General features: G+C 45.2%; 1 protein-coding gene across 1 annotated transcript in view; it reads left to right on the top strand.

The window, feature by feature from the left end:
* Positions 1-502: 502 nt before the first annotated feature.
* Positions 503-21,588, top strand: part of slc1a2b (solute carrier family 1 member 2b) — a 202,220-nt gene continuing 181,134 nt past the window's right edge. The window contains exon 1 of the mRNA XM_051923611.1: positions 503-892. The gene's annotated coding sequence lies outside the window, so the exon portion shown is untranslated. The remainder of the gene's footprint in view (positions 893-21,588) is intronic.

Here is a 21,588-nt window from a genome sequence, read left to right on the forward strand (position 1 = left end):
ATTAAAGCGCCTTTTACCCGCGCCGCTTCCATCGTGGACCTCGCTTACCAAGCTCATTTAAGAAGACCCCCGTCGTGCCAGTTCACTTATAATAAAACACACAAATAATAATAAAAAAAAAACGGAGCCCTGGTTTGTAAGGAAACGAGGCTGAGGTGCCATTGAACGGAATTGCGTGTGCTGCCGGCGACTCAAGGCGAACTGGGGGATGGGGTTATGCGAGCGAAGGTGGCTTCTCAGCAGTCGCCAATGGCCACTTCTAGGCTCGTGAATTAAGAGGCTCCTTCGCCCGGCCATGTGACAGCGCTAGAAATAGAGGGAGGGAAAGCGCCTGTAAATCCCATCATTGACGACTAAGAAACCTATAAGCATGGAGTTTGACCCGTGAGCCCAGTGCAGCCCTAAGCTTGAACACCCCCGAATAGCGAAAAAAGAAACCCCTGTATAAGGGGTGCTGGCTGGTATCGAAAAGCGAGCTAAAATCGTTCAAAAAGATATTAGGGGGGGTTAGGGGCGTATACATAAAAAAGGGTGTGTGTACCGCGGATGAAGACCAACAATCCGGATAACGTGAGAGAGAGAGAGAGCGAGCGAGAGCGAGAGAGCGAGCGAGAGAGAGAGAGAGAGAGAGAGAGGACGCAACTGCCGCTCGCTCGTTCATTCAGAGGATTGTTGTGTACGGAGATCCACGGATTACAGAGAGCGCCGCTTCGCTCTCCACAGTTTATGCACCGGCTTGCTCGCCTTCGCATTTATTTTTGTTCTTAAATAATAATTCGTTTTGCCGTCTGACTCAACAGTAAGCTACATGATTCTATAGTGGGGACTCCGGGACTTGAAACTTGAATTTGCATCTTTGACACTCAGTTTCTACAAATCTTTCAGTTTAAAGGTGAGTGACATTCCTTCATTTGTAGAATATGATAAGTCGTTTGAAATGTGGCAGGACTTCAATTACTTTTGTGTGGACCTAACTGACACTAATTGTGACTTATAATTGAAATGTTTTGTTACCAGATAGATAGATAGATAGATAGATAAAGGCACAATATAATAGATATATAGACACATTTATTATGATAGATAGATAGATAGATAGATAGATAGATAGATAGATAGATAGATAATGGGATTTTAACAAGTCTTTTTGCTTTAGGCTCCCAAAGCTCCGGTTCATCCGAGATGCCAGCATCTTTCCAGGCATGTTCCATACGCCGCGAGCAGTGGGTGCGTTGCGCGTTGTTATTTATCGTACATCGTGTGCGCGCGAGTGACAAACGGCAGCCTGTCGGAAAGGGATGGCTGCTGTTTGATCCCTGTCACGATTCGGTACATCTGTAACTCCTTGGGTAATCCTTCTTATATCATCCCTCAGCTTTGTCAGCTCCCATCAAGGGGAACCTCTCCTGATGACTAATTCACCACGGGCGGGGGTGTAGATGGGTGGTGGAGGTTAGAGGTAAGCTACGGATTTAACAGAGTGACAAATGTGCAAGGAAACTAAAAAAAAAAGAAAAAAAAAAAAAAAAAAACCGCATCGGACCACTCAAGTCAGTATTAATGCAAGCTTAGAAAGTCACGGGTGCAATTAGGAAGGTAAAATCTCTGTTTAGGGACCACCTTTATCAAGTGTGGGTGACCCCAAAGACGAAAGGTGCTTTGTTAAGTCGTGTTGTCTTTGTTTATGGGTGTAAAGGTAGATTCGTATAATACCAGACTTCGCAGAAGACGTTGTGGTGTGTCAGGCAGCATTTTTGTAACACTTGCAGAATTTTCGTCGTACTCGGCAGTGCAATAAGCACCTAAAGGCAGCAACATTTATTAATGTAAATTCATCTTGTACGGTATGAATACATAAGAATTCGGTGTGTGTGTGTGTGTGTTATTATATATACAGGGTTGGGCAAAAATAGGTTTAAAGATGTTTCTATGGAAAAAGACATGCAGGTTATGATTGTGTTTGGCGTACTCTCAACTGTAAACCTATACTGCCCACCACTTTATATGCACACACACACCCACGCATATGTGTGTAAATGTGTGTGTATATAAATGTATAATATGTGTGTGATTAAAGGTTTATATTATATTACATTATATATCCACATTAAATCGCAATTCAGTGAGGTGCCGGAGCCTATTCCGCAAGAAGCAGCCCTGGATGCGATACCAGCCCTTCAGCGGCCCCACACATTCACGCACACAGCGCAGATCCGCTAATTAACGAGCACGTTTCTGGCACTCACTGTCGGGTTTGTGCCTGGCGGATTGTGTTTGTCTGCAGGCGCCTTAAACTGTGTATGTGCGAGTGCGGGATTCAGGGCGCTGATCCTTCCCTGTTAAACGGTTTTGTGTTTCTCTTAAATGGAAAGTCGCTGTATCGTAACAACTAATGCTTTCTAAGAAAACGAGTGTGCGCTATCAGGAACACGAAGCCAGATTAAAAATGATAATAATAATAAAAGGTTAAATCAGTGTAAGCAGGGTGTCATCACCTCATCAGACAATAAAGCCCTGATCAGCGCACATCGATGTGAAAGAACCTGCTAAGCGGCTGGCCGACCTGCACCGCATCGCCGTACACACAGGCAGGCAGCGCGACTCCGCGGAGCGAGTCGATACAAATCAAATAGCGTTCTGGGCTATTGAGTCCTCATTGAATTATAGCACAGAGCGGCTGACTGTTTGCTAATTTAAAGTGATAACACAGCTGTTAATACAATATTACCCCCCCCCCCCCCCTTACTTCCCCCGCCCCCCTCACACGCGCACACACTGAAGTGAAGACCCTCAGCAGCACCTCAGCTCGTGCCTCTCATATCTAACCGTACGTACCTTCTGAAACTTGTATACGATTTATTATAAGATTTCTCATTTTGTACGCACACAGAGTTCTCTGAACTGACTGGCTGTCTAGACACACACACACATATTGTGGATCTGATTTGGAAGCAAGACATTATAAAAAAAACACAATTGCCTGAAAATATTATTAAGGCTCGTGACTAACAGGACTTAAAAATGGAATCAAAGAAATGAATGGAGATAAATACAAAGGATGAGGGGGCCCGCTGTGGGAGAGTAGCGCCCCTTGTTGTAAGCTCGTATCTCCCGGCGCATTCATTTGTAAAGCACAGGCGCGATCCGATTGATGTAAATGTCAGAGAATTTAAGGGGACTTAGAAACGTGTGATGGAGCAAAGAGCACCATACAGGCTATAAAGGGAGACGGACAGACAATGAGAGGCACAAGGCAAGATATGCACATATTTAAAAAAATTAGTTTTTGAAAGAGAATTACATACATGACCACGAAAGGTGCTGTATAATGGATAGCATACAGATAGAGAAAGACACATCTAGATAGATAGATAGATAGATATGAAAGGCACTATATAATAGATAGATGTGAAAGGCACTATATAGATAGATATTGAAAGGCACTATAGATAGATAGATAGATAGATATGAAAGGCACTATATAATAGATAGATGTGAAAGGCACTATATAGATAGATATTGAAAGGCACTATATAATTAGATAGATAGATAGATAGATATGAAAGGCACTAGATATACAGATAAATAGATAGATAGATATGAAAGGCACTATATAATAGAAAGATGTGAAAGGCACTATATAATAGATAGATAGATATTGAAAGGCACTATATAATTAGATAGATAGATATTGAAAGGCACTATATAGATAGATATATAGATAGATGTGAAAGGCACTAGATAGATAGATTTTGAAAGGCACTATATAATAGATAGATAGATAGATCGATAGATATTGAAAGGCACTATATAATAGATAGATAGATAGGTAAATGTGAAAGGCACTATATAATAGATAGATGGATAGATAGATAGATAGATAGATAGATGCGGTGGGTTGGCACCCTGCCTGGGATTGGTTCCTGCCTTGTGCCCTGTGTTGGCTGGGATTGGCTCCAGCAGACCCCCGTGACCCTGTGTTTGGATTCAGCGGGTTGGAAAATGGATAGATAGATAGATAGATAGATAGATAGATAGATAGGAAAGGCGTCATATTGACAGATAGAAAGTCCTCAGTGTTGTTGTGTCAGAGATGTGCAGCATTGTTCATAAGGGCACCCAGTTTTCTGTGACAGTAGTGCCCCCCTGCTTGTTAAGAAGGGTATAACGCCCAAGATTCATTTCACAGGATTGAGCCGTCATTAGACATGGCACCAGCCTACTGTAGGGCACACTGGCACGCACATTCACACTCAGGTTTATCCAATTGTGAATCATCAATTGACTTTCCACACAAATCATAGGGAACTTTGGCAGAAAAACCCATGTAGAGTTTTTGAGAGCTGGCCTCATCCACGTGGACAACATCTGGGCATGTGATTCAAATCCAAGGAGAAAGGATCGATGAGGCAGCCATGCTAATCACTGTGTCACATTTATCTTAAGTATGTATAAAGACTTTTTAGTTTTCATTGCTGCGGTGGGTTGGCACCCTGCCTGGGATTGGTTCCTGCCTTGTGCCCTGTGTTGGCTGGGATTGGCTCCAGCAGACCCCCGTGACCCTGTGTTCGGATTCATCGGGTTGGAAAATGGATGGATTGATGGATGGATAGTTTTCATTGAACATAAAGTAAAACAGTTACAAATAGCAATCAGTTTGTCATCCCATATTATTATTGTTATTGGGGTGGCTGCTCCCTTGCATAGAGGTTTTATGTTCTCCCTGTGCGTGTGTGCGGGTTTCCTCCCACAGTCCAAAGACATGCAGGTCTGGTGGATTAGCACTGGCACTTGTGTGTGTGTGTGTGTGTGCCCACCCTGCGATGGGCTGGCACCGTGTCCAGAGTTTGTTTTTGCCTTGAACCTGATACTTGCTGAGGTAGGCTCTAGCTTTTCTATGCCCCTGCTCTGGATAAACGGGTTTAGAAAATGCATGGATAGATTTTTGTTAATATTTAAGAAACAAGAAATTCAGCGAGCTCAGCACACAGTTATTAGTAATAATGATTTATTCATGGGAATAATATATCTTGATATTGTGGCATTTTTACATGACTCAAAAACAGATTTCTAAGAAGAAAAGTAATTAATCCCTGTGGGACTGTTTTATATTATGTTAGTACTTCAGATTGTTTGTTTTTAAAAAAAGAATCAATAAATTCTACAGTGAATACAAGACATGTGATCTTAATTAGTGGACAGAACTTGTCTTGTGTTGGGTCCACGTCAGGGATGGTTTCTGGGAGGATGGACACCTGGCATCCCGCTTCGGAAAGAAGGATAGTGTAAGGGGGGCCAAGATAAACAGACAACTCACAGAGTCAAGAAAAAGTTGGGGTACCCCTATGGTAACCCCTTTGAATCGTAACACAAAAAAATAAATAGCCAAGATATGACTCAAACAGAAAAATAATAATTCAAGCTTTTAGCACTCGAGTAGGCGTGTAGGACCTCTGACCTTTGCTAGAGTCAGTTTGTTATGAGACGCCCCCTTCTAGGAATGGGCCAGTTTATTAGGACAGGGACTGGAAGGGGCAGAGTTATTTCTGGGCTGTGGGGTGGAGTTTTATTTGTGGAGTTTTACTTGTGGAGTTTTACTTGTGCAGTGGGGTGGAGTTTTACTTGTGCAGTGGGGTGGAGTTTTACTTGTGCAGTGGGGTGGAGTTTTCCTTGTGCAGTGGGGTGGAGTTTTACTTGTACAGTGGGGTGGAGTTTTACTTGTGCAGTGGGGTGGAGTTTTACTTGTGCAGTAGGGTGGAGTTTTCCTTGTACAGTGGGGTGGAGTTTTACTTGTGCAGTGGGGTGGAGTTTTCCTTGTGCAGTGGGGTGGAGTTTTACTTGTGCAGTGGGGTGGAGTTTTACTTGTGCAGTAGGGTGGAGTTTTACTTGGCAATGGGGTGGAGTTTTACTTGTACAGTGAGGTGGAGTTTTACTTGTGCAGTGGGGTGGAGTTTTACTTGTGCAGTGGGGTGGAGTTTTACTTGTGCAGTGGGGTGGAGTTTTACTTGTGCAGGGGGGGGGGTTTTACTTGTGCAGTGGGGTGGAGTTTTACTTGTGCAGTAGGGTGGAGTTTTACTTGTGCAGTAGGGTGGAGTTTTCCTTGTGCAGTGGGGTGGAGTTTTACTTGTGCAGTGGGGTGGAGTTTTACTTGTGCAGTATGGTGGAGTTTTACTTGTGCAGTGGGGTGGAGTTTTACTTGTGCAGTGGGGTGGAGTTTTACTTGTGCAGTAGGGTGGAGTTTTACTTGTGCAGTAGGGTGGAGTTTTACTTGTGCAGTGGGGTGGAGTTTTACTTGTGCAGTGGGGTGGAGTTTTACTTGTGCTGTGGGGTGGAGTTTTACTTGTGCAGTAGGGGTGGAGTTTTACTTGTGCAGTGGGGTGGAGTTTTACTTGTGCAGTGGGGTGGAGTTTTACTTGGCAGTGGGGTGGAGTTTTCCTTGTGGAGTTTTACTTGTATTGTAGGGTGGAGTTTTACTTGTGCAGTGGGGTGGAGTTTTACTTGGCAGTGGGGTGGAGTTTTACTTGTACAGTGAGGTGGAGTTTTACTTGTGCAGTATGGTGGAGTTTTCCTTGTGCAGTGGGGTGGAGTTTTCCTTGGCAGTGGGGTGGAGTTTTCCTTGGCAGTGGGGTGGAGTTTTCCTTGTGCAGTGGGGTGGAGTTTTACTTGGCAGTGGGGTGAAGTTTTACTTTCAGTGGGGTGGAGTTTTACTTGGCAGTGGGGTGGAGTTTTACTTGTGCAGTGGGGTGGAGTTTTATTTGGCACTGGGTGGGTTTTATTCTGGGCTGTGGGGTGGAGTTTTTATTGGATGGTTGGGTGGGGTCACTCGTCCTACTTTCATGTTTTTTTGTCTTGGCTACAGAGGAGGAGGGAGACAACAATGTTGATGCCAGTGCCCCCACTCTTCCTGGGGTGGAACTTACCTTACCAGACCCAGGAAGGTGGTCCCCAGACAGTATAGTGATAGAAAGTACTTTATTGTGTAATGTTAGGGGAAATTTTGCTTTTGTTAGAAGCTTAAGAAATATTATAACAAACAAACAACATCAATAACATCAATAATCAAATTTTATTTGTCACATACAATTATACACAAGGTGGAGGTCATAGTAAAATGTTTAATTACAGAAGCTCAAGAAAAATATAAATATTATAAGAAACCTTCCCCCAAATCCAACCCCCAAACACACATTTGAACTTCCATCTTGGGTAATAAGAGAGAGCTGCTGCTGCTGTCAGTACCAGGTGTGTACTGTAGGTGGCAGTGCGATGTTCTCAGATTGGCCCACGTTTGACATTTAGGTGACATTTAAAGGCATTAACAGCCTTTGGGCACAGCAGGTTCAGCTTATTGTGTCCACAAACTGAACCTACTAAGAGAGGTCTGCTCCATCCAAAGTCCCCCAGCATTCATGAGACTGAGGGCTGGTAGCAAAGTGAATCATTTCTGTCACAGCCGGCCATCAGCGGGTCATCAAATGGGATAGTTTCTCCTGGTAGTGGGGTTCAGTGGGTTGCTCGCTTCACCAATTTGGGGGGGGGGGGGGGGGTCCCCAGCTCTGAAGATTTTTTTCAGCGCCTCTCCACTCTGACAGTCACACTCAACTTTCCAGAGACTTATAAGGGAAGTGACTTCCAGCTGCATGGCTGTTAAGCAGAAGTGGGACACCGGTCCTCTTAGAAACTGTGGGTCAAAAAGAACAGGCAGTCAATGACAGCACCCCCTCTCTGTGCGGGGTGGAAATGTCAGAACTTTAGGAGCCATTGAGATGTCCCCTATACACACACATGCCTGAGAAAAAGTTAAAACGTTAAAGTTATAATAGACCTCCTCCTTGCAGCCTCTCTCTCACAGAACATCAGGAGCCATTAAGATGTTCCCTATACACTGTCCACATGCGTCACAATGCTGTGAGAACCACATGGGATGGATTGGCATCCCAGCCTGGATAGATAATGATTTCTTGCCAGGGAGGAAGGCCATAACAGAAGGACATAGATTGCTGGATGTCCCAACTGGGATGAGTGTTGGCTCCTTACAGAAGGTCGAGGATAGAATGTGTGGTAAATATTCAGGCCTTGACACACAAAGAGGTTTGGAGCAGCCTCCCATCTACTTGAGAAAATGGTCTTTACAGACAGAAGTCCAAAACAGAACTGCCCAGGTTAGAAAACATGGCGGATGTGTATAGTGAAATGGCAGGAAGAGGAGGGATCTTAGGACTGTAACCGGAAATGAGGTCATCGGGCTGCGATTTCTTGGAAGACGGAACCGAAAGTGAGGTCTTCTGTGTGGCACCAGGCAGAATTTAATGCATTTCATCTGTGGGGAGATAAGTGAAAAGGATTAATGCCCTCTGCCACCCCCAGTCTGATTGAGAATGACCTTCTTTTGAGTCCTTTAGCTCCGCCCCATGCGCACATGTGTGACAAATGACATACCAGCCAGGGTAGATGCTGGCTCCTAATCAGGATGGGACACCCGCTCAGAAGAACAGAAGGTGCTGTCTGTGAACCAGGATTAGGTGTACCCCCGGTACGCTTGGTGACAGCATCCCACTCAGGGAGCTACAATACGAATACCCGCAGTGCACACTGGGAATTGTAGTCCCATAGTACAGCCCTGTTGGGCTTCCTGAGTGATGCCATGGGGAGCAACCTTGCCCCTTCGTTGAGGGACTTCCTCATGACCACTAAAGTGCTCCCAAGGTGCAATGCCGTGACACCTGAAGTATTTCCGGGTCCAGTGTAAAAAAGGTAGTCAGAGTCGAGAGGAGGCAGATGAGACCACGTGAGAGGTGTGGAAGAAAGAAACGGAAAGCTTGCTATTGTATTGTGTTACCTGGGAAGAGGATTCAGAAACACCACATATTTGAACCCAGACGACCCCCGAAATTCAAGGGGGTTACGTTCCTAGAGCACCCGCGAATTGTGAATAACCGTGAATTTTGGAAGTGGTCAAAAAAAATGCCTATTTTTATAGTTTACTGTACAGTACTGTACTGCTATGTCTCCCGTAGTGCTAGAATGTAAAATACCGATGTTACCGCTATATGTACTGGAATTCATGCAAGTGCGTTTTCTTTGGTATAAATAGAGTAAATACGTAATAATTTAGTCAGTCAGTCATTATCCAACCTGGTATATCCTAACACAGGGGTTTGCTGGAGCCAATCCCACAAACCCCGGGCAGGGTGCCAGCCCACCACAGGGCACACACACCCACACACCAAGCACAATTTAGGATCACCAATGCACCTAACCTGCATGTCTTTGGGAGGAACTCCACACAGACATGGGGAGAACATGCAAACTCCATGCAGGGAGGACCTCCTTACTGTGAGGCAGCAGCACTACTGCTGCGCCACCGTGCCACCCCGTAATAATTTAATTTAATAAAAATACAGTAAAATGTACAGGTACTCATCAATAATGAATAATATTGATTGAAGATGATGATGATGAATTAGCAGTGCAGTACGATGAAGGTATGTAATGAAGATAATGACTGCACAGCAGTCCTCGGGTGGCGCCTCTTCTTCAGGAGGAGTCGTATCGTCTGACGGGTTTTTCTCTGGTGGGGTTTCATGTTGGCTTTTCTTCATAGGTTTGAAGAACATTGTGATGGGAAGTTGCGGCATAACTTTTTAAGTTCCCGGAGCAAATCCAGTAGTTTAACCTTCTCCTGGAGTGTCTTAAACTTTTTCTGCCACTTAGGTTCATTTCCAGAAGCCCTTTGGAAGGTGCAGGGCCGTATGAGGGGCATCTTAGGGCTTTAAGAAGAACAAAACGAAAAACGCTCAGCGCAACACTCGAGAGAGAGTGACACACGGTAAACTGTTATGATGCGGGAATGCTGGGCTACATCTGTCGGAGATGCGCCACAGAGCAGCAGCCAATCAACAGCAAGGAGAAATGAATAACGCTCTCGGATTGGCTACTTTCACCATCACAAGCCGCCTTTTCGTCTGCGGTTGCTTTCTGTTCTTTCTACAGTACAGTATTGCCACAATAAAAGCCGTTAAAAAATTGCAGAGGATATTTGCGGTTTCCACTAACAATCATTAGTTAGGTTCTAAGGAAAAATCCGCAAACGACGAAGCTGTGAACTCTGAACCGCGACTTTGCGGGGGTCGACTGTATTCTATCACAGTCTCTTAAATCATCTTAAATTCAGGTACGGCGACTTTGCTTTAATTTACAGTCATACACAGATAGAGGAGAAGAGCACAGTACCTGGCAGTAGCTCGGTTCTTTTTCTCTCGTTGACGAGTCCTCCGATGGTGGTGTTCAGTTCCAATTCCAGGCCTTTCTGATGAAAAGTGTAAGTGCTGTGGAAGATGACCCGGACACAGACAGCCGGACACGTTTAAATCACCCAACACACGTTTATTATAAGTCTCCATATTTACAGTGCACACTCTAACCCCAAAGTCCACAGAAGTCCAGGCCCTTAAACAATGCCTCTTCTTCCTTCAGGCTGCCTCCTTGCCTCCTCCATAGACCTTGTCCTTCCTTCTCTCCCAACTCCAGCCCCCAAACGGAGGGAGGCGGCCCCTTTTGTAATCACCCAGATGTGCTCCAGGTGCCACCCAACAATCTTCCGCCCACACTCCCCTGTGTGGCGGAAGTGCCGGCTGCGCACCCGGAAGCACTCCGGGTGTCCCGGATCCTTTTCCCCCCAGCACTTCCGGGTGTGGCGGAAGTGCTGCGGTCCACGGGCCCCTACAGGGTTGAGCTTCAAAGTTCTGTACCCGTGGTACCCATAGCCACCAGAGTGGTCGCCCCCACGTGGTCTGGGGGAGGGGTAATAATAATAATAATAATAATTCATTACATTTATATAGCGTTTTTCTCAGTACTCAAAGCGCTATCCACACAGGGAGGAACCGGGAAGTGAACCCACAATCTTCCACAGTCTCCTTACTGCAAAGCAGCAGCACTACGTAAGCCCTACTCCGGTCAGCCAATCAATCAATCAGTCAATCAATCAATCAATCAATCAATCAATCAATGTTGTGCAGAAATTTCAAAATGAACTTTAAAAGTTAAAAGTGAGTCAAGCAGGGAACAGAAAGGACCCCCAGAAGCGTTTCTTCGCACTCCATGGTGGAATGAGCGTGTGGCTAAATGTACTCCAAGACAGCGCCTCCTGGAGGGGATTTTCCATGACTGCATTCAATTTTTTTCCACCATCCTCTTTTCCATAACAGCTTCCATTTTGTCCAGGGTTCGCCACGGTGATGGCACAGGCTTTCCTGATAAGTTTTTTTCAGGCCTTGTGCTTCTTTTGAGCTCAAGTTATTTCCCCAGGACATAACAGCGCAGAACGCCACACTGGCTACTATGAACTGGTAGAAGATTTCCATCAGCTTGCTGCATGCATTCTCTTCGGGAAGTCCAGTCTGCTCCTAACCTTCATATCCAGTGCCATTATCCGGGGTGTCTCAGCCGGGTCGCTCGACAGTGCGTTTATTCACAGTTGCCAAAGTTCTGCAGCTTTTAGTTTGGTTTGTGGATATGCCCCCTGGTGGTCACAAAAGGAATGGGGCGACAGAAAACCTCAATCAATTCCAACTCTCATTACTGTGGCTAGGAAAATAGTTGGTGGATACGGGCCAATCAGAGTCCGTTGTTTAAGTTTAAATGACGTTTCTCCCTTTGTCACTATGGGTTATTGAGTTTAGATTGACGGGCAAAAATGTCCAATTTTTCCATTTAAAATGAAATCTACAGAACAATAAAATGTGCAGAAAGTAGAGAGGGTCTGAATCGACTGTAAAATAAACCAACTCATCCAACCCTCTCAATCCGATTAAGGCTCACAGAGTCGATCCTGACAGCATCAGGTGCAAGGCGGGAAACAACCCCAGACTGGAGGCCAGTCCGTCATGTACACACCTCAATAAATCAAGTGGGGCCTGATGGAGGATAACCAGAATTCCTGGGGAAAAACCAAACTGACGGGGAAAACAAGTACAGTAATCCCTCGCTACTTCGCGGTTCACTTTTCACGGATTTTATATGTAAGCCTATCTAAATATATAACGCGGATTTTTCGCTGCTTCGCAGGTTTCTGCGGACAATGGGTCTTTTTACTTCTGGTACTTGCTTCCTCAGTTGGTTTGCCCAGTTGATTTCATACAAGAGATGCTATTGGCGGATGGCTGAGAAGCTACCCAATCAGAGCACGCAGTTAAGTTCCTGTGTGCTGCTGATTGGCTCAGCGACGGAGTGTTGCATTAACCAGGAAGTCTCATCTCACTCATTCATCATTAACGTGCTACTGCTTCAGGGGCCGTGTCCAAGCGCCAACAGAAGATGCATATGATTACAGAAAAGGTAAAAGGTTTCGATATGTTGAAGGAAGGGAACAGCTACACCGCTGCAGGACACCATAACAACATCAATGAGTCCACGATTATTTTTATTTAAAAAGGAGGAAAAGCATATAAGATCTACGGCCGCAGTGTCCTTTAACCAGGGTGCAAAACGAGTTCCAAGTGGACGTGATAAGGCGGTAGTCTGGATGGAATCTGCTTTAGGAATCTTTACAACAAGGTTGACGACGTCATGACCGCCTACAAGCTGCTACGTGTACTTCGCTATACAGTAAGTGTAAACTTATCTACCGATTTCATATTGCTTAGCAGTTGTCCCTGTTATTAACAGAGTAAAGGGTGGGTTGTAAACAATACAGGGAGGGTTTAAAAACGTCCAAATACACGTTAAATAATTAAATAAATATGGTGTCCCTACTTCATGGAAATTCAGTTATTGCGGTCGGCCTTGGAACCTATCTCCCGCGATAAGTGAGGGATTACTGTAGTTGTCAAAGGTGACGAGCGACTGCACGGTTCACATCGAGGATTTGGGATTAGATTTGATCAACATTATTAATCCCAAAGGGAAATTCAAATGCATGCGGCAGCAAAAACAAAAAACGAGAATGCAGACTCACAGGATAGATAATACAGCCAATCAATCAATCAATCAATCAATCCAATCAATCAATCAATCAATCAATCAATAAATCAATGTTGTGCAGAAATTTCAAAATGAACTTTAAAAGTTTAAAAGTGCCTCCAGCAGGGAACAGAAAGGACCCCCAGAAGCGTTTCTTCGCACTCCATGGTGGAATGAGCCTGTGGCTAAATGTACTCCAAGACAGCGCCTCCTGGAGGGGATTTTTCATGACTGCATTCAATTTTTTTCCACCATCCTCTTTTCCATAACAGCTTCCATTTTGTCCAGGGTTCGCCACGCTGATGGCACAGGCTTTCCTGATAAGTTTTTTTCAGGCCTTGTGCTTCTTTTGAGCTCAAGTTATTTCCCCAGGGCATAACAGCGCAGAACGCCACACTGGCTACTATGAACTGGTAGAAGATTTCCATCAGCTTGCTGCATGCATCAAAAAACCCTGAGTCTCTTCGGGAAGTCCAGTCTGCTCTGAACCTTCTTGTCCAGTGCCATTATGTTATCAGACCACCAGGTACTTGTATCTCTGCACCACTTCCACGTCCTCCTCCTGAATGGTGACTGATCTTGTACCGGAAGTTCACCACCAGCTCTTTTGTCCTGCTGATGCTCAGTTGCAGGTTGCTGTTGCTGCACCACAAGTCAAAGTCCTCCACAAACTTTCTGTACTCTGACATGTCTCCATTATTAATGCAGCCTATGACGGACAAGTCATCTGGAAACTTCTGAAGGTGGCAAAGGCTGGTATTGTGTGTAGAAGGTGAACGGGAAAGGAGATGGGACAGCTCCCTGAGGTGCTCAAGTATTACCCTCCGCCATTTCTGAGACACAGCCTCACAAACTGCTGTCTGTTGGTCAGGTAGCTCATGATCCAGGAAACTGTGGGGGGCATCAAGAGTCAAAGTCTTAGAATGGTGTTAAAGGCACTGGAAAAATCAAAGAACACGATCCTGAGTGTGCTGCTGGGTTTGTCCAAGTGGAAGCAGATGAGATGAGAGCATCCTCTATACCTGTTATGGGTCAGATAGGTAAACTGCAGAGGATCGTAGGGGTCGTAGCAGTTTGAGGACCAGCCTCTCAAAGGTCTTCATGATGTTTGAAGCATGAGACAAGTGGTTTGAAGTGTTTGGGACCACTGGGATGGAGTTTCTTTGGCACTGGATGTTTGCCAGAGCTGGGGAACCTCCTGCAAATTCAGGAGAAGGGAGAACAGGTGCAGAAGGACCGGCAGATCTGGGGTGCCATTTTTAGAGAAGACAATTAGCATTTTACTGCCTCATGGCACAACACTAAATAAAGTAAAAAACGGAAATGGAGATAGAAACCGATGTGAAGATATGTTTCCACTTTCGTTTTCTCAAATGTTTGACTCAATTTCGGTACGGATTTAATTTTCTTTTCTTTTTTTAATATCTGAGACTAGCCCATTAGGTTGAACCGCAATGAAATGAGAAAATCAATCATGTAGCTGATGGCCCATCAGGGACAGCCATAAACCTGCCGCACCAAAGCAATCAGCAGCACTGGGCTGCAATATCGTTCAATTACATGTGACAGTGCTGCTCCACAAAATTGGGGGGGTGTTGGATACCAGCTGTGTGGATGCCCAACTCACCTCTTTTTGCACACACACACACACACACACACACACAAATGCTCATTAGCCCTTTCTCACAGCTTCTGTAATATCATAAAAGTCTCAATCATGCCCTGAAATGGACCTGCACCTTGTCCAGGACTGATTCAGAGCTCCTGGGACAGTTTGCAGCCACCTGCGATCCTTAACTGAATGAAGTGGGCTTGACAATGTGGGGTTATTTATAATCGTCACACACTAGCGTGCTGCATGGCGTTGTCTACACATCAAGTGCACCCATGGTGTCTATGTGATACACTAGCAGATGTGAGACGGTTCTTCAGCACTTCCCTTTGACTATTATTAATGACTGGATTGGGACGTTTATTTTTCTTGTATAGCTTCCATATTTTACTCAGCCCCCTTTGGACCTTTATAGAATTACGTGGGGTTTCAATGATGGATGGTTGGCCCAAGTATGTTGCTTTAGCAATTCCTTTTGTATTTTCTTATTCCGCCAAATGAAATAATGATTTTTAATCACGCCCCCCCCCCCCCCCCCCCATAGTACCATTAAACTCTTCACTTTTACTGGTCAGGTCACCCAGTCCATGAATCCTTTATCCAGCTCACCACCAGCCTTCAATGTATTCATCTCAGGACACGTCTACCTCTGGGGTCAGGGCAACTCTATTTCTGCCATAGACTCATGAAGCACAACCCCCCCTAGATATTGTGAGTTGGAGTCTCCATTAATATATCCACCAAAGCAGGCCTTCGCTTGCCAACCCAGAGTCAGCCAGTCCCCCCCCCCCACCCCACCCCTCCCCCAACGGATACCTGCAGGCTTCAGCCTAGACAGTCCTAATGTAAAGACGTGTCTCTATGTTTCATTTTTCTCAGGCTGCCATGAAGCTAGAAATCTGGTGAAGTTTTGTGGTTTGTGCCACCCAAGGTGTCCAATTCTGTAATCAGAATTTGAATTAAAGCTTTTATTATTTTGTAACAGAAACATATCAATATCAAAACATCAATATAAATACAGTAGGAAAGGTCTGTCTGCTGTACCGATATGTTTTGAAATAGTCAGCAATGCACAACCAGATGTCACAATCGGGAGAACAGACACATTTCTTTGCACACTTTTCTTCTTTTGAAAGCACAAGAGGGTAGGATGCCATTACCTGATTCAAAATGATCCATACCACCCATGTGTTATTATAGGCTACTATAGCGCAAGGCTTATTGACTTCTCCTGACACGAACTCTGACAGTTGCCGCATTGTGAACGGTGGCTAAGGGGGCTAACGTCTTTCTCATCTTCGTACTTGATCACCATCATTGTGCCTTTTGGACATGCAGCTACTTGCTTGAACCGTCAGGTGATCGAATTCACCAGGTCATACAGTGCCACATGCATCATTTTTAATATTCGTGTCAACATCTAGATAGATAGATATGAAAGGCACTATATCATAGATAGATAGATATGAAAGGCACTATATAATAGATAGATAGGAGTGAAGGGCACTATATGATAGATAGATAGATAGATAGATAGATAGATAGATAGATAGATAGATAGATAGATAGATAGATAGATAGATAGATAGATAGATAGATAGATAGATAGATAGATAGATAGATAGATAGATAGATAGATATGAAAGGCACTATATAATAGATAGATAGATACTTTATTAATCCCAAGGGGAAATTCCCATACTCCAGCAGCAGCAAAAATAACTTTGTATAATGTTGACGTTTACCCATTGGTGGAATTGAAGAGTCACATAGTGTGTCGGAGGAACGATCTCCTCAGTCTGTCAGTGAGCAGGACGGTGACAGCAGTCTGTCGCTGAAGCTGCTCCTCTGTCTGGAGATGATCCTGTTCAGTGGATGCAGTGGATTCTCCATAATTGACAGGAGTCTGCTCAGTGCCCGTCGCTCTGCCACAGATGTCAAACTGTCCAGCTCCGTGCCTACAATAGAGCCTGCCTTCCTCACCAGTTTGTCCAGGCGTGAGGTGTCCTTCTTCTTTATGCTGCCTCCCCAGCACACCACCGCGTAGAAGAGGGCGCTCGCCACAACCGTCTGATAGAACATCTGCAGCATATTATTGCAGATGTTGAAGGACACCAGCCTTCTGAGGAAGTACAGTCAGCTCTGTCCTCTCTTGCACAGACCATCAGTATTGGCAGTCTAGTCCAGTTTATCATCCAGCTGCACTCCCAGGTATTTATAGGTCTGCACCCTCTGCACACAGTCACCTGTGATGATCACGGGGTCCATGATGGGCCTGGTCCTCCCAAAATCCACCACCAGCTCTTTGGTTTTGCAGGTGTTCAGGTGTAGGTGGTTTGAGTTGCACCACTTAACAAAGTCCTTGATTAGGTTCCTATACTCCTCCACCTGCCCATTCCTGATGCAGACCACGATAGCAGTGTTGTCAGCGAACTTTTGCATGTGGCAGGACTCCGAGTTGTATTGGAAGTCTGATGTATATAGGCTGACCAGGACCAGAGAAAGTACAGTCCCCTGCGGCGCTCCTGTGTTGCTGACCACAATGTCAGATGTGCAGTTCCCGAGATGCACATACTGAGGTCTGTTTGTAAGATAGTCCACGATCCATGCCACCAGGTATGAATCTACTCCCATCTCTGTCAGCTTGTCCCTAAGGAGCAGAGGTTGGATGGTGTTGAAGGCGCTAGAGAAGTCTAGAAACATAATTCTTACAGCACCACTGCCTCTGTCCAAGTGGGAGAGTGATCAGTGTAGCATATAGATGATGGAATTGAAGAGTCGCATAGTGTGGTGGAGGAACGATCTCCTCAGTCTGTCAGTGGAGCAGGACGGTGACAGCAGTCTGTCGCTGAAGCTGCTCCTCTGTCTGGAGATGATCCTGTTCAGTGGATTCTCCATGATTAACAGGAGTCTGCTCAGCGCCCGTTGCTCTGCCACAGATGTCAAACTGTCCAGCTCTGTGCCTACAATAGAGCCTGCCTTCCTCTCCAGTTTGTCCAGGCGTGAGGCGTCCCTCTTCTTTATGCTGCCTCCCCAGCACACCACCGCGTAGAAGAGGGTGCTCACCACAACTGTCTCATAGAACATCTGCAGCATCTTTTTGCAGATGTTGAAGGACTACACCTTCCTAGTATCTATCTATCTATCTATCTATCTATCTAGTAGCAGCCTGCTGTATATAATTTGCAGTAGGGGTCCATGCAATCCTTGTTAGAACACTTTGCTGCCAGTTCCAGACAATGGGAATTGCTTTCATTGTCTTACTCATCCTTCATGCCATATCCATCCAATGCCTCATACTGCCCTCTAGTGGGATCCTTCTTCTTGCACTGGCATAAAAGCTTCAGCAAAACACCAGCTCTTGTTTCTCTCCACTCTTCTTGTACTTTCCTGCTTGCACGTTCTCTTCTTCAGCTGGCTGTCTTCTTCAATTTATAATGAAGTAGAAACTTGCTAAACCAGCTGAAAATTATTTCTAGTGAATTGAACTATGAAATATAAGTAATCAGTGGATGTGGCCATTTTGATCCCCACCACTAGCTCACTGGGTGAAAGCATTTGATGAGGTGCCACATGAGAGGTTGGTAGTCAAATTCAACGAAGTGGCAGTTCAGGATGTGGAGTGTCGATGGGTGCAGAATTGGCTCAGACACTGAGGGTGATGGTGTGAGGAACCTCACCAGAACTGGCCAATGTTAAGAGTGGTGACCAGCAGGGGTCAGTGCTGGGGCCACTGATATTTTTAATAGATACACTGTAAATGATTTAGATAGGAATATAAGGAACAAGCTGGTTAAGTTTGCAGATGATACCAAGATTAGCAGATAATTGAGAATCAGAGGGACTTGGACAGCAAACAGGCTTGGGCAGATTTGTGGCAGATGAAATTTAATGTCAGTAAATGTAAAAATGTGAGGCTTGAATACTGTGAGACTTGCCCGGACACCACCAGTCTGAAACCACATCTTTATAAAATCACTCGTTTATTAATCCACAAAATAATAGTCCCAAACAGCACACACAGTGCCCCCTGCACCAATCACCTCTATTTCAGGCTTCTTTTCACAGTCCGTGGGCCGCCTTTCCTCTCCTCAAGGGAGCTTCATCCTGGTCCCACTCCTGACTCTAGCTCCTCGATCGTAGGAAGGCGGCCCCTTTTATTCCCGCCCGGATGTGCTCCAGGTGTCCGATGATGTCCTTCTGGCAGCACTTCCTGGTGTGGCGGAAGTGCTGCCCTTTGACCCTGGAAGGGTCTTCCTCCATTTTCCCGGGTGTGGCGGAAGTAATTGTTTCCCGGGTTCCCTGAGGCTTAAGGCGCCCCCTGGTGGTGGCCACGGGTCCCAATGGGTTGGAATCTCCTTGTTCCTTTTCCGTGGTCCTCTCCTAACCCTGAGCGGTTGCCCCCTCATGACCCAGAAGATATAAAGGTCACCTTCCGGTCGTTCCAGGCATCCCAGCTGGGTCAGAACCCCAGCCATCTGTGACAATACATAATGGGCGGTCTGAAAATCGAGAGCCCATCTTATGAGAAGGATTTAGGAGTCATAGTGGACTCTAAACTATCGACTTCCAGAAAGTATTGAGAAGCCATTAAGAAGGCTAACAGAATGTCAGGTTATATAGCGCCTTGATGTGTGGAGTACAAGTCACAGGAGGTTCTGCTCAAGCTTTATAACACACTGGTGAGGCCTCATCTGGAGTCCTGGGTGCAGTTTGGGTCTCCAGGCTACAAAAAGTACATAGCAGCACTACAGAAGGTCCAGAGAAGAGCGACTAGGCTGATTACGGGGCTACGGGGGATAAAATTTAACGTCAGTAAATGTAAAGAATTACCCATAGGAAGTAAAACTGTGAAGTTTGAAGAGACAATGGGAGGTCTGAAACTTGAAAGCACACCTTAAGAGATGGATTTAGGAGTCATAGTAAACTCTAAGCTATCGATTTGCTAGACAGTGTTCAGAAGCCATTAAGAAGGCTAACAGAATGTCAAATTATATAGCGCCTTGATGTGTGGAGTACAAGTCACAGGAGGGTCTGCTCAGGCTTTATAACACACTTGTGAGGCCTCATCTGGAGTCCTGGGTTCAGTTTGGGTCTCCAGGCTACAAAAAGGACATAGCAGCACTAGAGAAGGTCCAGAGAAGAGCGACTAGGCTGATTCAGGGATACAGGGGATGAAATTTAACATCAGTAAATGTAAAGAATCACCCATAGGACATAAAATTATGAAGTTTGAATACACAATGGGAGGTCTGAAAATTGAGAGTCCACCTTATGAGAAGGATTTAGGAGTCGTAGTGGACTCTAAGCTATTGACTTCCAGACAGTGTTGAGAAGCCATTAAGAAGGCTAACAGAATGTCAGGATATATAGCGCCTTGATGTGTGGAGTACAAGGCACAGGAGGTTCTGCTCAAGCTTTATAACACACTGGTGAGGCCTCATCTGGAGTCCTGGGTGCAATTTGGGTCTCCGGGCTACAAAAGGAACATAACAGCACTAGAGAAGGTCCAGAGAAGAGCGACTAGGCTGATTCAGGGGCTACAGGGGTTGAATTATGAAAGAAGGTTCTAATGTTCTAAAGTGTAGTTTACATGGATTCAGAATTTTATTAGTAAGATGCTTTGCTTAAAAATAACAGCTAAATAAATATTATAATGCAAATGTGACAGCATCTGCCATAACATTTATGATTTACTGAATGATAAGCAGGCTGGCATTTCTCACACAAGCGTACTGGCAGAGAGGCAGCATTTCTGACAACGTCACACCTCAGGTCTAAAGGTCTGATATTCTGACACTTTGAGAAATTAGCATGACGTCTTCAGTGCCTGCAAAACTAACAAAGTGTGAAGCTCCTTGCTTGTGGTGTTCTTCATCTTCACTTGTCATGTGATGCTTGCCATGGTTGTTTTTTTTTTTTTGCTTATGCAGTTGAGATGTGCTTTTTGTTACTGTATATACATTCAGCTTCCTGGGTTCAAATGCCATGCTCCGTTGATGCCCATGGGGAGATTAGATGTTCTCCTTGTGCCTATGTGGGCTTTTCACGGGTAGTCTAGGTTTGCCCTCCCACCTCAAATTGGCCCCATGTTAGTATGGATGTGTATGTGAGTGGTCCCTATGAAGGGCTGGTATATCACATCCATGGTTTCTTCCTGCATTGTGTCCCATGCTACTGGCACAGGTGCCATCATATCATTACCTAGACCAGAGGTCATTAATAGGCGGTCCGTGGTCCGGGTCCAGACCCATACAGATACAGACTTACAGCCAAAACAGAAGGTTATGATTTAAAACCTGACGGGGCACTTCTATTTTATCCGGCACAGCTTTTGTAGTCTTTGTGGTAATGTTTAAGTGGATGAGGAAATGCACAGACCAATTGTATGCGCGTTAAGCCATTTCACGTGATACCACTCAGCCAATCAAGTCTGTGGATTCTAGGTGGAAGAAAGTGAGAGATACAGACGACTGCACTGGAAAAAGAAAAGACGGGTGAGATGGAGAAAGGGACAGAAAAATAAGGAACAAATGGCGCTCTCCAAAAAAAGGAAAGTGGACAGCGAAAATAGTTAGCAACATGATCTTCTGAACCATTGCTTCAAGAAATTTTCTCTAATTGGACCTCTTTAGATTTTAGTTGAATACCCCTGACCTAGATTATAATCAAGTGGGTCTCACAGTGTTATGCTATGCTATGTTATGGTGGCACAGAGGATCATGCTGCTCTCTCACAAACCCAATGGTCTCTGTGGCTAATGTGATAGAAGTAATGGATGGACTGGCATTCCAACTGGAATGGGCAGTGGTCCATGATCTGGCCAGGAAGCCATTATGGAAGGACAGCACCTGGCTGGCAAGGTTCCTATTCCCTTCCTGAGTTTACTGGACAGAGGGAGACAGAGCGTCAGGTGGTAGTGCATCCCTGGCATGACACCCACAGGGTTGCATGGGAAGTGTAGTTCTGAAGGGCAGTCCTGTTGGGTTCCTATGGTGCCCCCAGGTGAGGAC

The sequence above is a fragment of the Erpetoichthys calabaricus genome, chromosome 2 (genome assembly GCF_900747795.2).
Source record: "Erpetoichthys calabaricus chromosome 2, fErpCal1.3, whole genome shotgun sequence".
NCBI lineage: Eukaryota > Metazoa > Chordata > Cladistia > Polypteriformes > Polypteridae > Erpetoichthys > Erpetoichthys calabaricus.